Source organism: Anomalospiza imberbis, chromosome 1, assembly GCF_031753505.1.
Source record: "Anomalospiza imberbis isolate Cuckoo-Finch-1a 21T00152 chromosome 1, ASM3175350v1, whole genome shotgun sequence".
Classification (NCBI taxonomy): Eukaryota; Metazoa; Chordata; class Aves; order Passeriformes; family Viduidae; genus Anomalospiza; species Anomalospiza imberbis.
In genome coordinates this window covers 116,214,436-116,232,595 of record NC_089681.1, presented here as the reverse complement: position 1 = coordinate 116,232,595, position 18,160 = coordinate 116,214,436, and the positions used below count along the sequence as shown (strand labels likewise).

Here is an 18,160-nt window from a genome sequence, read left to right as displayed (position 1 = left end):
TTATTAGCATCATAGACCTAAGAGTAAGTGATGTGAATTCAAAGTGAGTCAGGCCCAAAGGAGGAGAAAACACTATGCTACTGTCTCATGAGTAACTGAAAAACAAACAAGGCTCCCACATATTTTTTAAGTATGACAGAAGTAACAGGCTGTAAATTCTGCAGGTCCCCAAGTCACTGTTCTGAAAGCATAGGTAAGTTTTATAAGAAGCAGGACATACAAAACGAAAACAAGCAAGTATCAGAAGAGAGCCACTCATCTCACTAAAGAAATTAATAATGCCATCATCATTCCCAGCACAATCATCAAGTATCTTATCAGATATACATTAAGAGAAGTATACTAAATGTTTACTTCCAATTGTCCCATAAGCATTAGATCTATTCTCCTTGTATCACAGAAACCCAGAATTAGTTTGGGTTGGAAAGGATCTTAAAGATCATCTAGTTCAATCCCTCCAGCCTGGAGCATGGACACTTTTACCCAAACCAGGCTGCTCAGGGCCCCGCTCAGCCTGATGTGGAACACATCCATTAAGGGAACATCCACAAGTTCTCCAGGCAAACTGCTCTAGTGCCTCCCCACCCTCATAGTGGAAAATTTCTTCCTAACACCTGATCTAAAGCTACCCTACTGCAGTCTGAAGCCATCACCCCTTGTCCTACTCAATGCACACCCTTGTAAAAAAATCTCTCCAGCTTTCTTGTAGGTCCTCTTTGGGTCCTGGGAAGCTGCTCTAAGGCCTCCCTGGTGTGTTCTCCTCCCCAGGCAGAACAGCAGAACTCTCTGAGCCTATCTTCACAAGAGAGGTGCTCCAGCTCTCTGTGTCATCTTTGTGGTCCTCCTCTGAACTTGCTGATGTCAGAGTTATATCTTGCTCAGATACAGCAGGTAGCTAAATAGGTATCTATATAGCAGGTAGATATAAAGGTATCTATAGCTAGATATAGCAGGTTCTCTATTATGTCTACTGTTTCACTCTACTTATCAAACTATTTTTACATTGCTTACTATTCAACGTTTAAATTGCTTTTCATTTCTCCCACTTAACCAGTGCATTTAAAATTTCAGATTTATTCAATATTTTACAATGCACTCCTGTATTAGCAGGGATGAGATAGTATAAAATCTGGGTCTACTGAATCTTTTCCTCGGAGTTGTTGCTTGGCCTTGACTAAGTCACTTTCCTCTCACTGAAACATATTAATGTTATTTTCATTTATAGATGAAAGGCTCTACAAAACTACTAAACATTAATCATGAATAATCCAGACAAAGTTTAGTTAATAACAAGGTACAAGAAATCAAAGTATCAACTTGACACTGGATCCTCTTATTCAGTTTTATACTGCAAGCAAGCATGCTGATATAAGTATGACAATGAAATAAACATGAAACATACCATCTAAGGCTCAAAAGTCTCTAGTTTTAAAAGAGGTCCAACTTACATGGGAAAGGTCAGTGGGAACACTTACAAAAACTTTTGAAGCAGAGATGATAAAAAAACTAGTAACTTTTAAAGAGAATAATATTAATTTTGAAAGAGAATCTGTTGGGGAAGATCTGAAAATATAACTACACTGCAACTTGTCAGACTTCAATCAGTAAAATATAGGCAGATCTTTCACCAGATATAAATGTTTTATTACTCTGAGCAATGACAGGTAGGAAAAAAAGAGGGTTGAGGAAAGAGTGTGCTTATCCACATATTACTGAATGCAGGAGCCACTGGTCACATCCATCACTGTTAATAGAAAATATCAGAATCCAGAATACAACCATCTTCATCAACACTATGCAAAATAAATGAAGCTAAAAAATACAACTAAATGGCCAGCATGCTGGCAAATCAAAATGCTTGTTGACACATCTAAAGCATAGCAGATAAGAAATGATTATCAGTGTTGCTCAAGTAATGACTGAGCATTAAGCTACTCTAAGAACTGAGGAGAGAGTGCTGAGCATGACACTAGGAAGGTAGATTATAAACACAGCATTGTAAAATAACTACATATTACCATGGATAATGAAAACATCCACCTATATAAAATTAACTATCAACAAGAAAATTATTATGTCTAACAAAACTTGGGGTCAGCATTGTAAACCCTTATAATCTGACAAGAATTTGAAGAGCTCCATGGTATGGCAGTTAATCCACAATTGGAAAGTAACTTCAGTAACTTTTAAATGAAGTAACTTCATTTAAAACATCTGCTGTTGGCCACTAAGTCACAAGACAATGGCCTGGATGAAAATTCATCTGGCAGCACGTACAATTCTTACACTAACATTACAGTGAAGTCTAAATGCCAAAAAATTACTTCTACAGTTCCAGAAATAGTCTTTAAATTTTCAAAAATTTCCATCCCTTCCCTAAATTCAAGTCTATTCTCCATGTGCAACACACAATTATACTTCTTCCTAACACAAAGAAGAAAAGGCCAAAGGCCCACTTGTGTAAAACTCAGAGACTACATGAAAATAACATAAATTATGAAGCAGGCACAATCCAGGTTTCAAGAAACATCATTCAGATATTCATTACCTGATAATTCAGAACCAAAGGATTCTGACTGTATGTGGGCCTAAGGGTTAAATACACCAGCTCACTCAGAAGGTGGTGATAATAGAGGACTGTTACAGACCATCAGCTCAAACTAGAGAACAGTAGGATTTTTTTTGTAAGCCCTATTTTTAATGTGCTGAAAGAAAAAGGTCAAACTGAAGTCTTTAATACTGAAACCTAGTATCTCAGGATCTTAAGCTGTCAAAAATAAAAACATCAGATTTTAAAAACTACTAGCAACAGTTTTCTAACAGCACTCACCACAATCAAAGGAATTATCATATATTCCGTTATAATAGCTACAATGAGTAAGTCACTGGAGTAGACATTGGACATAGCCTAAGAATTACTGATAATGATCAAATTACAAAGCCAAATAGAGATTACTGAGTTTTATATAAACATACAACACACAACAACGCTCATATTCCTGAGTTTTTAAACTTTCAGAAGCAAAAAAAGTGTTATGAACAAAATTAATTGGGAAGAAAAATCTTAGAAAAACATGAAAATAGAAACAGCCCTAATGGCTTTTATCTTTGGTCAGGCAATTCTACAGCTAGCAAAAGGATGAATCTTGTACAGTTTTGGCTACAGCTCAGCCTAGTTTCTCAAAACCTCAACAAGTAGATTAAAAAAAATTAAAAAGCGAATTAATAAAACAAGCAGGACCAACAACTTGGAAGAGGGGACGCTGGATCACCATCGGTATAAACCACTGTTGTAGAGTGTAGAAAGTGAGATACACAAAATATCCACCCATGACACTTCAACAATAGCAGGGGCCCATAACTAGACAGAGGTGGCACAAGCGTTAAAAATTGTTAGGACAGATCAAAAATAGTCAATAAATACTTTCAGTCTATAGTTGGAAAGATTCAAAATGGTATAATTGTATCACATTATATTGATTTTCCTTCCAACTCATTTGTTAAGCAGATGTTTCAGATCAGATGTTAAAAAACATTGTGAGAAAAACATTTTAAATCAGCATTCTTGTTAAACTTATCTCAGAGTCCTAGAGTAGTCAGCCCAGCAAATCTTTGATCTGTTGGTGCTCTTTTAAAACTATGTATTTTAAAATCTGTATGTGTCTTTAAATGCTAGGGACTGCCACCATGCAGAGGAGTGAAAACAGTGTCAAAGGGACGAATCAAGTTTAAGGCAGTCTGATATGATAGAGAATTCAGATGAGATAACAAGAACTAAGGAAAGACAGATGCATTCAAATGTATTCAAACAATAATTGCATGCCTTATTTTTAAATAGTAGCAAAGATGAATCACTGAAACAAGTCATCCAGAAAAGTAAATGGTAGATTCTCAATATCTTGATACACTTATAAAAAAAAAACATAAAACCACCAAAAAACTTAGCCCACCAGAAGTTCGAAATCAATCCCATTGAGACAAGAATTGATGCTGTAATACATCTAAGGTGAAATGCTCATGTGTTAAGATAGATAAAGTAGTTAATGCAAGTCAACTTCAGAAAGCATGTGAACTCTTCACATACCCTACTAAATTAATTAGTAGAATGGTAGTAATGGTCTTTAATAAACCTAAAATAACAATTTGCCAGCCCATTTACAGAACAAAAAGCCCTCCAAATTAAATAGTACAGAAGGATAATGTTGGGGGTTTTAAAATAGAACACCATGGTACGGTCTCATTTCTTTTCATTCAGTTCAGTATCAGTAACACCTGATTCTTCCAAGAATTCTCAAACTAATTCCAAAGAGACTTCAGGTCATGTTACGAGTCAGTGCTTTTGAGAACTCTACATCTAACCATTAACAGAGGCAGAATACTCATTTCTATTCTGTTTGGTAACTCATCAACTTTTATGCAAGATCAATACTAAATGTTCAGTGTTCATCTCCGAGGTCTGGATGTAGTTTGTCTAAATACTCCAGCTCAGCTCTTGCTGTCACAGTTACAAATATAGTAAACTGTTTCTCCTCAAGTACTGTCAAACACGGATTCAGGTAAGATTCAGAGAAACCATGCTTTTTTTCTATTCAATGTCATTAAAAAGAGCAGGAATTACTAGATTATAATGGGGGACCTCAAACTACATTATTTTCAAGTCCTTTTTGCGAAAGCAGTTGTCACAGAAGTTGCAACATCAGAAAAATAATGTCACTTGGTTAAGTGATAAAAACATTCTTAAATAAAACAAAGACCACAGTAACAACCTTCCTAAAAGCTGGAAATGGTACCACCTATGCCTTTTGGAGGTCAAAATCAGAGTTCAAGCCTCACCAACTAACAACCAAACACAGTCAAGCAACTCCTTCTATCATGTTTAACAGTCCTCCTCCTCCTCCTCTGAAAGCACAGATCACCCAACGATGTTTTTACAGACTACAGACTTAACTGTTTTGGGCCCTTTCCTGGGTCAGAAGAAAAAGCACACACAACCTACAGCTTATTTGCTTCAGAGCAGTGTAGAGCCTAAGTCAAACAGTTTAGATAACATAGCACATTTGCACTCAGCAGACATCACTGGCTCCTGATCCAAAATGCTCTTACATGTGCTAATCAACAAAGCCTCCAATGGACTAGGAACTGATTATCTTGGAAACTGTCGATCCTCCACAATTCTCAGCAACAGCTGTTGTCAATTACAGCAGCATACCTAACAAGATAAAACTCCTAAGGATGGAGCATGAAGTAAACTTTCTAAGACTTCATCAACATTATTCCTTTCAGGGCAAAGTGTAAACCAGTTCTTTGCACAGCCCTTCCCCAGTGAAAAATGAAGCTGTAATAGCAACAACAACCCGGAGACAGCAATGATCTCTACATTAGCATAAATCATAGCGAGGCAAAGAATGTATAACACATTTCCACCAAATCACATTCTTCCTGCACATCAGTACAAGGTAACAAAGTCTAAAAGATTCAAGTACAAACAAAAGAGAAAAGCACAATGTTCAAGTAAAGCCAACATGGTTATGTAAAGAAGGAAAAATGTGAATGTTTTCACTTACATTTCTTAAAGGTAACTGCCCTTCTCACAGGCAGCAAAGTACTTTCAGAAAACCTCTGAACTAATTTTGTGTGGCAAGTAAGCTTTACTAAAATAGCAGCTTAAAAAGAAAAACTGTTTGTAAACATCAAGTTTCTGGCTTTTCTCAGATTTACAAGAAGGCAAAATGAAGTAAAACATGCAGGAATCTCATCAGTTTAATTAATCATGGACTAAAGCTACTGGTAGAAGCCTTACTTAGTCGCCTTTCCATCCAAAATGGTGGAAAACAGCCTCCTGTTTTCATCTCACTGACAAAAGGATGCCATTAGTATCTTTTCAAATGTTCAGTTTTCACAGGAATTTACCATATCTGTAGTACCTAAATTATGAAGCCATTATAAAATCTATGGGGGGAAAAATGCACCATCTTTCCAGTATGCACTTACATATCTAGCAATTGCTCATGTTCTCATACTTTGCTATGCACTGAAATTCACCATGTAAGTTCGCAGCCCATACAGCTCCAGTTGTTGGCTCAATAGCAAAGTTGTCAATTTCAAGTAAGAAAATATACAAAAAAAAGTTTTGAAATTCACCAGTTTATTTGGAATAGGCTCTGTTTGTTTACCTGGCAGTCTGAACTTTGATTTTAACACAGTATTAATTTTAACAACTTCAGCAATCACTACTATTCATATACATCCATATACATCCATATGACCCTTGCAGGTACAGCATTTAGGTCAAACGTGGGCCACGTGTGTGAGAAAAAAAAAAAAAAAATTACAACTGGTAATCACAATTGTGTTAATTCACAATTACAGCTATTACAGTAACAAAAAGAAAAAAAAGGACTGGTTTCAAAAATATAATCCATTATCACCCACAATGTAATTTTCTTATTGCCCCGTTTTAGATTTTACAGTATTTCAACTTATGAGTTGCAACTGTAACAGTGGATGATGATTTAGAGAGAGATGGGATCTAGGACTAATTTAACTGAGTATTTCATGAACCTCAAATTCTTAAAAATATTTTCAGTAACAATCAGCCCACATATAATGTGAATATATTTTGGAATCTTTTGTTTCCACAAAGTTAGTATTGCCAGTAAATAGCTGAACTAATATGTGACAAGTAACAAAACTGACATACAACAACTTCAGTGAAGTTTCTTTAGTCTGTAAAAAAGACTTATGTGGTGCTTTTTAACCAAGTTTCAGAGCTTTGTAAGGGAAGGTAACCAGGATTACTGAGAGTCAAGTGGGGAATGGATACTGTGGAGCGGAGTCGCAGAGCTAGAAGTGTATTCTTTTCTCCCAAGTGCCATCCCAGTACATTTTGTACATGATTCTTTCACATGTATACCTCTTTCCTGAGTATACCACCAAAGCGATGCTATGACAGCATGATGGAACAACTGTTTCTTAAAAGCAAACCATAAAGCCTCCAGGATGTGTAATACCACAGGGCATGTAGCTAAACTGAACTACTGATGGGTACAGTACAGCAATCTCACTGTATGAAACTCTCAGACAGCTAAAATGTGTTAACTGCAGCCCATACACAGAAATGCAAACTTGTACGCCACTTGAACTGCTGTATCCCAAAGAAAAACACGTGTAATGGTTAAGCATCTACCATTGATGGCAATGGACAGCTAGCACAGACTGAGTCAGGTAGGTGAAAGCATGGAGGTAGGCAGGCTCTAGGGCAGGAAAACTGAAGGGAACGCAAGCTGCTTCTAAAAAGTCTTTTTTGAAGGCCTGGAGGGGAAAAAAAAGCAATGAAGACCTTCAACTTCCCTCTTCAGCCATCGGAATCACCAACAACAATTAAAAAAAAAAAAAAAAAAAGCCAACAAACCAACCCAGAGGGGGAAACCTTGTGACAAATCTGCCTCCTCCCTCCCTGCTCTCATCTCCCGGCAGTTGCACAGCTCCCTGCCGGGGATCACCTGCCCTCGGCACGCCCCGGGCGGCCGCCGCTCCCGGCGGGACCCCGCGGGAGGAGGGCGGGAGAGGCCGAGGAGCGGCGGCGGCGCGGGGCGCGCAGGCCTCGGCGCCCCCCCGGCCCCGCTGCCGCCACTGACGGCCGGGGAAGGGGCTCGGCGGGGTCCGGGGCGAGGGGCGGCGCACTGCGGCTGCGGGGCGGCCGGCGGGGAGGGGGGCAAGCGGGTGAAGGGGAGCAGATGCTCTGGGGCTGGTTTTACCTGCTGCTGCTGCTGCCTGCTGTGGCATGAAGATCTGGCTCAGCCTCTCTCTCTCTGTCTCTCCCTCCCCGCCTCCCTCCTTCCTCCCCTCCCGCCCTCCCTCCCTGCGGCTCGGCGCGGCGCACAGACCCCCGTGCCGGCCCGACGCCCTGCGAGGGACGCGGGGCAGGGGGAGGCGGTGGGGGAGACCCGGGGAAGGGAAGGGGAAGGGCTCCCTGCCCGCCCGCGGGGACGCGCGATGGCACCGCCCCGCTCCCGCCGCGCAGGCGCCCGAGCCCGCGGCCGCCCGGCGCCTGCTCCTGGTTCCTGCTCCGAGCTCCCGGTGCCCGCTCCCAGCTGCCTGTGCCCGCCGGGGCTGCGGGGCGCTGCTGGAAGGGGAAGGGCGAGCATGGGGCTGCCCTCGCGGCCTGGCCGGTGCCCGCTTCTCGCCACCGCGCTGGGCAGCAGCAGAAGGGCGGCGGGGCTGTTCGGAATCGGGAGGGTTTGCGTCTCTTTCGGCCTCTTGAGGAAGCCCGATCTGTTTGTATTTACATAAAGCGTGCGTAGAGTGCCGTTACCAGTCACGCAGTGCGTGGTGAGGGGTGGGGTAAGGGGCTTAAAATGAAGGTAATTGAAAGTGGGTCCGTAACATCGCTCCTTGGGAGCGCCTGGCCGGGTTCAGACCGCTCGGGAAACGTCCTGGTGGAAGGAGACAAGTGCTCGGCTGGGGCTCGGGGCGGCCGGAGGTGGGTGCCGCCCGCCGGGGCGCTCGTTGGCCCCAGCAACGGGGTCACTGAGCACGGCCCGGTAGCCCGGCAGCAGCTCACCGGGACAAACGCGTCGGTTCCCAAGGCTCACTTGGATCGCTGGCACGCGTTGGGATCAGTCAAAATGATCTCTTACTTAAGGCTTGGAAAATCCGGTAAACGTGCCACTTGCTTGGCATCAGCCCTTCCTTAACAGTCATGAAGGGACGTGAACAGAGGAGCCCCACGTATTGAAGAGTTCCTTTTTCTTGCAAAAACAGCCTGCAAGGCGTGCACTTCCGCAAGCGTTTGAAGGTGTCGTGAAGCACCTTGTAACTTTGGTTGCTCCTTGTGACCATTTTGCAGTTTCTCATTATGTGCGACGATGCACTACATATCCAAGCTTTTCTTTGGAGACACCAGTACAAGACAGAAGGGACATACTAGAGACATACTACATTATAGATGTAGCTGAAGTAGAAAAATTATTTGAACCTGAGTCTTGGAAAAATAAGCCTAAAACTGGCATGTTTGACTATTAGAACATAGTTCAAAGTAACATAGGAAGAAAGATGATCAATCCGAGATACACCTAGAAATGAAACAGGAATAAAACTTTTTAAGATTAATAACAATTGCCTGATGAATGTATGGTATCTAATCTCTGAAGATATTTCTTAAAATTCCCTTGATTCCCAGAAAGGAACTTTTTTGCTTTTTGGGTGATTTCAGGGCAAGATAATCAGCCTATCTATGTGGTTTTGCCAAAGACACTTAGAGAGGAAATCTTAACTCCATGTCAGTCTACAGATGTTTTTGATTCCCAGATGTTTGATTAAGAAAAGAGAGACCAAAGTAGGTTCCGGCCTGATGATGATAGTGTTTTACAGCAATACATTTGCATTTTTTGCTACATCAGATTGTTTAAAGTAGAAAGAGCCATTTAAAGTTAAATTGTTGGTAGATTTAAAATTAAAAAGCTCAGGACAAAAGACAAATGAAGACATGAGAATTTCCTTGCATGTCCATATATTCATTAATTTCAAACACGTACTTTCATTTTCTGTTTCCAATAAAGATTTTCTGTTTGTGTCTCCTTACATTTATTTTGTGTTAGAGCAGATCTTGATACTAAAAAAGCCAAGCAGTCAAGCATGTAATTTTTTTTCTAGTAATACCATGTTTTGAATAACTTGAACAGCTCAGTGATGAAAATACAATTTTGTTCGACACCGGGCATAGCATTTGGGTTAGAAATAATACAGCCATCTACAGTCAGCCTGTATATTATCATAGTGACCCGTCCACTGTAAATACATGGAAGCTCCTATTTTCTGTTTTGCAATACAGTGCATTTTAGTTAAGAACGTGTGCAAAAGGAGCATGTGTTTGGGAGATGAAATGGCAATGTGAAGAATTACATAGCACATTATGTGTTGAAGATATGGGTGCATAGATGGGGGTCATTAGGTAAAATTCATATTGAAAGTATCAAGACCTTTTCTTTATAAGCCTGCAGATTTGTGCTGCTGTTTAAAAAAGGGAAGTGTGTACCTGCCTTTAGCATATATTCCCACTGAGTCCTCAAGTCAGGCAACTGGGAGTTGTCTAAATAACTGCTGGAATAATTGTATGAGCATAGGATATCTAGATGTGTGTGCGCTTAGGGGGTGTCTAAAAAATTTGGGCTCTTTCAGTGTTCTCAATATGAACATTTTCCCATGGAAAATAAAAGCTGGAACAAAAGCCATCAGGAAAAACAACAGCAGAATCTGCCAAAAGTAGTTATTCTTGTTTCACTGGCAATCAATTGTTAGGCTAATGATAATATTTAGAGTGCCATTTTAAGCAAGAATGGAGATTCCACCCCTAAATTAAAATATTGTAAAGAAGTTAATCCTTTCTACTTAAGCACCAATAAAGGGGAAAATAAATTCCAAATATTACTAATTTCTATATTTCCAAGATTAAGGAGGGTTAAGGTCAATCTCTTTAGTTTATGTTCACAATACATCCTACTGCGGAGTCACAAGTTGGGGTGTGTAAACTTCATATAGGTGAAGAAAATAATATTTCTTATATTAGGTGTTGACTGAAATATTCTTGAGGTTATAAATATTTTTTAAATTTTACTTGGCTGTACATTGCAATTATGAAGAATCTTTATATTTACTTATGTTTTCAGTAGAGTTCTTAATTTAAGTAGTCTGGTCTGTAATCTGTATATGATTTATACACACATCTCATGTGTACACAGTGTATGTAGCAAAAAAATGCATATGTTGCTTGCTAGCATTTTAGTTTCTGGTCCTTGGGAGGAAAGAGGGTAGCCCAGCTTCATTATCAGCTACTGAATAAAGCTATTACATGCATATGAACTAGTTAGGAGGATTTCACATAGTTTAAAAAAGTGTAATATAGATTTGCCAATTAAATAAAATATAAAGCAAAATTTCTTGACTTTTGCTCTTAGTTAACTCATACAAATGATATAAAAATTCCCACAGATTTTTAATATATATTTATGTGAATTATATACAAAGCATTTTTATTGAATGTATATGCATGCTTGATTGTGTGCATATGCAAATATATGCATACAATTGTATTGTGTGTTATTTATATACACACATTAGTTGTATTTCAAATTGTTATAGCGTCTTGTTTGGATTTCATATTTGATCTGTAATCCAGGAAGTTTTGAAATCTCAGGAATTTTAAGAAAATCTCAAGGAAGTTTTTATGACTGCAGGTTCTCCCATGAATCAAATAAAACTGCACTCCTCTATCTACTGAATTCCCATAGAGAAACTGGGAAATATTTGTGGAGTACTTCTGTCATTTCTATACCCTACAATGAAATGTATTCTGTACACAGCCAATAAAAATAAAGTTATATTGGTTTTAAACTTGATGTATTTTCTTCCAGTAGGATCTGCTTGACTTGAGGTTTCCATTGTAATTATTCATGTATTCACTCTTAAGTTCTGCTTTTGTACATTATTTAAAAATATTTACCAATCATAAGGAGAATTATTGATTATAAGTTTTGTCCTGTCTTTTTCATTCTCCACCTGAGCCTTCTTGTGTGAAAAAGTAACTTCATTATTCCTCTGAATTATGACAATCCGGCCATAGACATTTACTCCATAACTGAAATGGTTTTTAAGTAATTTTGAAATCTTTGGGTGTAGTGGAGCTTATTTAAGCTCTTTGTGAACATGTATGTCAAGTGATGTGATTCATTATAATTCTACGATTATTAATTACACAACCCAAATACCTACTACAACATACTGCGTCTTCTTCCAGTAGAGAACCAATCTCCTGCTTTCTCAGTAAAATGTATAGCTTGACATACTGACAGTTATGTCAAACATGATGAAATGCATCATGCAAGTTTGACAAAGAGGCATGACTTAATGTGTTCCGAAAAAATTTAAAGGAATCAAAGAAAATTGAGTGAGCAAGAGCAAAAAAGTCTGATGAACTAGTGTAGGAAAGAATAAAAGGAATCATGTATTCCAGACTAGCTCAATTAAAATTTGACATGTGCGAGACTTCCTCTGAAACATGTGAAGAAGCCAACCCGATTTTGTAACACACAGTGCACCAGCACAGAATCATATCAGCATAATGTGGTGTACCACGTAGCTGTTGGGCCAGCACGCTGAGAATGGAGCAACTGGATAGAACAGAGCAAGGCTATACCTATACACAGATTTAATGGAGAAGGGCAAAAAAGAAAAGAAACTCCATATCAGAAAAAAAGTTCTTTCTAAGAACATCCAAAAATAAGCTATGATTCCTGTGAATATGAGTGACCACAGCAACATTTTTGCATGTGGTGCCTTTGGTCTCAATTCAGGTAAAACCATCCATTGACACTTAAGTTCCATTGATTTCAGCAGAGCTTAAGTGCTTTCCTGAATCGAGGCTAATTAAGTGCATCACATACAAATACTTGTGTGCATAAATTGTTTACAGGATTGGGGCTTTAGGGCTTGTCTAAACAGAGACACTCAGGAAAATTAATCCAAATTAACTAAAGGTATGAATTTAAAGTGGATTAGTTAAACCACATTAAACCCCAGTCCACACTGGGGTTTAATGTGGTTTAACTAATCCACTTTAAATTCACTGTTTTAATTACTTTGGATTAACTTTCCTGAGTGTCCCTGTTTAGGCAAACCCTTGGTGTATTCAATAAAGTCCCCAAATGAGTCAAAATTAAAGTAGACCCCAATCTATATAAATAAAAATTCTGCATTGGCAAGGGATGAAATCTTCAATTTTTACAATTCCATTGACTCTGTACCACCAGTGTGCTGAGGAGCTGCAGAAATGAGATCGAGTATCAGTCTGTAAACAGGGCAATGGAACTAAGCCATGAAACTCCAAGCTGTGTAGTAAGGCTGGTTTGAGAAAAAAATTAGAATAAAAAACCAAATTTTCCAATCAGTCTTGTGTATTTCCGCAATATTAAATTGCAATTTAAAAATAAAGATCAGATTTCTTTCCACTTAAATTGGCAAGACCAGTGAAGGTACTGTGGCTGCCAATGCAGTCTGTGATGGCTAGCAGGGAACCCAAAGCTGGCAAAAGAAGTAAGACAAGCCTTATTTATGTAAATAAGAAACAATTTGTATTTAATAATAAGCTATTACTTCTGATTAGCCACTTATATATGATATATAAATGAAGCACTCGAATAGCAGTTGATAGTATTTTGATAAATGAACATTTGTGTTCTATTGAAAACTACAGTCTGATTTCCAGGGTAGCATTTGTTTAGACTTCTGCTGGAAGTGGTGAGACTTCATTAGACTTCAAGTTGGGGGTCAGCACAGTAGCCATATTCTTCAGGTGCATTAAAAATTAAATGAGGGGGAAAACACAGAATGCAGCTATGCAAATTAACAGTGTGGAGATTTTTTTGTTTTTTTTAGTAAGTAGGCAAATAAATAAATAAATAATAAACCATTGATAACTACTCAATTTGGCATGAAATATCAGACATTCATGGCCAGACACCCAGCTGGTGTAAGTGGGCAGATGGTTCTATCTTTACTTAGAAATGATAAGTTTGGGAATTTTTTTTTTCATTTTTTTTTTAATTTAAGCAAAATCTGTTCCTCTGCTGAAAGTGACAATTCTTTAAATAAAAATATTGTTGAAAAAGGTTAGTCTTTTTGTATTCAGGTTGTGCAATTCAATTTTGATATTTAAAACTTGAAACTTGCTATGTGGTTAATCCATTTTACTTTACCCTGATGAAAGTGCCTGTAACCTGACTGCTTTCCAGCCCTGGTAAGATACACATGCATGAGGCTGTCACAGCCACGCTTTCATAAAATAAAAAAATTGCCTAAGATTAAAAGAACTTTACCCCTTATAGTAATATGTACTCAGTGCTTGGTAACCAGTGATGCTCACTCAAAGGGCAGTTTTTAAGAATTGTCTCTTTTGCCCATTTATTTGAAAATACTGCCAGGCAGTTTGATTGTGACAGGAACCATGTGGTTCTGGTAGGCATCTCCTGCTGCCCCCACTCCCTGCAGAACTTCATGGCCCTCTCTGATCACAGCCTTCTTCTGCAGTGGGACAGGTCTCCTCTCTAGCTCCTTCCTGGTAAAGGAAAGGGGCTGAACCTAGTGAATTGGAGAAAGAAGCAAAGCAAGAAGATGGGGGAGAAAGGAAGTTGCACTGAAGGCTGGATAGGTGGGTGAGAGTCAGTACAGTGCCTACCTGATCTCCAAAAACTGAGAAGAGTAGCAAATTGAAACTTTGAGTAACTTCACCTCAGTCAGCTTTGTAATTCTTGTTCTGCTGACCAAGTGCTTCAGTAATTTTTTTCTTTCTCTGCAGCTAGCTTTTTTTTTCCTCAGTCCCTTCCCACATACAGCTTTATAATATTTTTTTTCTAAAATTAACTCCAAACCTTGAAGCTGTTGTTCTTAAACACTAATGTGCTGTGCCAATAATTATTTTATACTGTTGTTTCACTAGCCTAGAACATAACTAAACATGTTCCCAGCTGTTCAGTTCTTGATGCAGAAGATTCCCTCAGCTTGCATTGATCAGAATAATGGGCTGTGAAACTGTTGTTTGTGTGCAGGTACAGTATAGGCAGAAGTTAGAAGGAAGGTTACAGAAAAAAAAAAAAGAAAGTAAAAGGGAGTGTTCATTTTCACTTTGATCTTTATATTTCCAGAATTTATTTAATAAAATAATATCCCCATGGACAGGTGAAAAAATGCACATTGACTTTTATGCATGCTGAAAATGATTGCTCCCCTGTTAAATAGAAAAGGTAGCTCTAATCCATGCCCTATTTTGGAGAACTCTAATTTAGTGCCTGAAGGAGTTTTAGGGCAGGAGCACGTCTTTCATTACACTGACTCCCACTTGTTTTTTGCAACAATTAAGTGTAAGCCCTACAGCAGCACAACTGTTAAGATTTTTATGGCTCTTAAAAGGGACACTGACAATATGAAATGAGTGAAGTATAATACACTGAATAGTACCAATTGTTTATGGCGCTCTTTTTTCTATCTTTCTATAGCATTGAAAATGTGGTTTAAATTTTGGGTTTTTCCTGATACAGTGTTTGTGTGGGCCAAACAACAGTAGAGTAATTGCCCTCTAGCTCTGCAAAATGTACACAAGATCCTCTGTGCTTGAGCACATTCTCTTCTTCTCTGGTGATCTGATGTAGCAGCATGCTTCTTCACCAGAGGGGTGTCCTAGAAAAAGAAGGAACTCCCTCTCTGAGGTGTTTTCAAATGAATATTACTTTTTATTGCCACAATTTTTATTCAAGGATTTCACTAAAGCTTTGAATGTGTCAATGAATATTCAGATTAGGCCTAAAAATATTTGTCAATCATAGAGTAAAGTGTGGGAAGGATGAATTTAGGAGTTCACAGCCACAAAGTCAATCAAAAACAAAGAACGCTTCTGCTGAATTTATCATATCCGTTAACCTCATTATGATAGTGATTGTCTGGGGTGCATTTCAGTGTAATAACCAGTGAGAGATTGGGAAGGGATGAAGCAACTGTTTCCTCTAAAACACTTTATGCAATGCTGCCAGGGGAAGATTGTCTTATTTCTGTCCTCTCTGTAATTCTTTTTTTCCCTCAGAGTGAACCGAGGCAACTGGCCCTATTCCTCTCTGAGTAAACATTTGTAGTGTTTAAGTCAGCCAGAGAAGACAGTTAAAAAAATTCACCTTGCCAGTGTGAAGGCAACTGAAGACAATTACCGTAATTCCTCTCTATACTTCTACTCTTTTTCAACAGCTTTTTATATTTCCTGTTGATCTTAGGTAGTTTCTGCAGGAGTGAAACTACACAGAAAATCTTAACATCACTTGTCTACACATGTGGGGGGCAGGACACAAACAAGGAATAGACTGGAGAATAGAAACCTGATCGTACTCCTTTTTGCCTTGGCTCTAAATGGTAACAATTTTGAAGTAGTGAATTAAATGCCAGTATCTTTCCCAAATCTGATATATAAAAACCTCTTCAAGATCTAGAATTCTAAACACAATTAATTTTTTGTTATTTCTTTTTTTTCACTATTTACAAGGGTGAATGTCTGAGGACTTGTAAGGATCTACAGCGAAGAACAGAAAAGGAAAGACAGCTTCTGGATTTTTTAGGAAAATGAATGATCTATGAATTTTCTAGGGGTTCTCTGCAATTTCGGTCATGGGAACACTGGATCTCTAGAGCCATCACTGAACAAGGATAATGCTGAAACTTTAGCAATGGTATATTTTGTCTCAAGAGTTATTTAAGCTATAGTTTTGATAAATACTATGAAAAAAACCTAAACCAGTCCTTCAATTTGATATTTAGTCTCATGGGGGCTTGGGAAAAGAAAATGGCTTTCCACTACCATTTTGTCCTCTAAAATCAGGAATCGGCTAAGGAAATTAAGGACAACTTCTCTTTCAAATTGTGTGCTTTGTCTTTCCTTTAATTATTTTCCTTCCTTCTCTCTGTCCGAAATACCAGGTTGGTGTAGATTCCTCATACTTTAGTATGACAGAATTCTTTCATAAAAAATGTTGGTGTGCATATTCCTTGTGAAAAAATCACATTCTTTACTCAGCCTTCAGGTAGCTAATCTCTTGATTCACATAACATTGTCAGTCACTTTTCCATCATCACTAAACCTTCTAAATTTTATGGATCATAAATCTGTACTATAAAAAGATGCCCAGGTAAATGAAACATATTCCCTGAGCACATACATGCATGATTGTCTTAAAAAAAATTCTAGTATGTTTGGTTTTTTTATAAAAGCATAAAGAAGACAAGTTTATTTTTTGCTCTGCTCTTCCTTTCTGAATGTGCTTGTTCACTGAAACCATTTAAAATGAAAATTTTCTTGAGATCACAAGAAGTCAAACCATTAAACATTTTTAAAATCTCTCACTAAGAAAAATTGTCTTGTGCCCTTAGCAAAACACTGACTTCAAACCCATGATTTCTGCATTGAGTTTTATACACAGTCAGTAAGCAAATTTGAAGGGCCTGATCCTTCACTGCTGACACCTTGCTGCATGAGGCAGATATAAAACAGCACACTGGAAATTAAATTAAAGGCCAAGTCTGTAACTGTTACTGAAATCCAATAATTCCAACTGCAGTCTTATGAGCAGTTAGTAGAGTCCCCATGGTGCTAAATTATCATAAGTCTTGAGGGTATCTACTGTTGTGCCAGCTGTCCAATGAGATGCAACAATCCCTGCAGCAAGAGTTGGAAACCGAACTCCCAAACCATTCTCCCATCAAAGGGCAGGCTTTCTTCAGGAGGAACTGAGATCTGGACAAAGAACTGGTAATGTCTTCTAAGACCTCCTGTAATCTCTTTCCCTATCTTTACCAAGTCTACACAAAAAAAAACCAAACCAAAGTAAACCAAACAAAACCAAAAACAAAACAGAAAAAAACCCAAAATATAACAAAACAATAAAAAAAAACCAAACTTAGAAAGGACACTCAATTTCTCTCGCAACAATTCCAAGTATCAATCTGTAGCATTAGCAATCAATGCCAGATAGTTCAAAGATGACACAAAGGAATTTTTTTTAGCTAGACAAGTGAAAATCTACACCTTTTGTTACAACCCATCTCCAATGTGTGTTTCTATCCTAATCTTGAACACTATTGCTTTTGACTTCCCCAGGCACAAGGTTTTTTCAAGGAAAATAGAAAGAGAGAGACCTCAAAGGTTTTAAATTTATACAATGTGCTTGATTGCCTTTGCCTATCAATTTCATCCTAAGCAGAAGAACATGGGTCAATTGGAATGAGTTGTGTATGAGATCAAGAGTCATGCAGAGACCAAATGTCCTGTTCTCATCATAAATCTTTATAGGAGCTGAAACAAAAATTTTTAAATTTTTAAAGTACCATGAGTGAGAGGTAGGTGAGTTAAAATGAAGGCACCTGAACATTGGTATTCCTGCAATGTCACTGTTTCTGAGCAGCAAATGCTAAGTGAACAAACAACTTATTCGCCAAGTCTGCTCTTTCTAACTAAAGAGATTGATTCAGAACAATATGAAAATAACTAAATTAAGTTAGTCTTTGTAGGACCAACCCATCTTTGCCTGTGGTCAGGTAAAGAAGACATCAATAAAAGTGAATCTTCACTTAC

The 18,160-nt window shown here is 38.4% G+C and overlaps 1 protein-coding gene across 7 annotated transcripts in view; it reads right to left on the bottom strand.

The window, feature by feature from the left end:
- TBC1D5 (TBC1 domain family member 5) overlaps positions 1-7,963 on the bottom strand; it is a 317,263-nt gene extending 309,300 nt beyond the window's left edge. For 4 of the 7 annotated variants that reach the window (XM_068207556.1, XM_068207547.1, XM_068207565.1 and 1 more), the window contains exon 1: positions 7,758-7,963. The gene's annotated coding sequence lies outside the window, so the exon portion shown is untranslated. The remainder of the gene's footprint in view (positions 1-7,757) is intronic. The other 3 variants (XM_068207573.1, XM_068207582.1, XM_068207590.1) reach the window with 2 other exon arrangements.
- Positions 7,964-18,160: the final 10,197 nt, after the last annotated feature.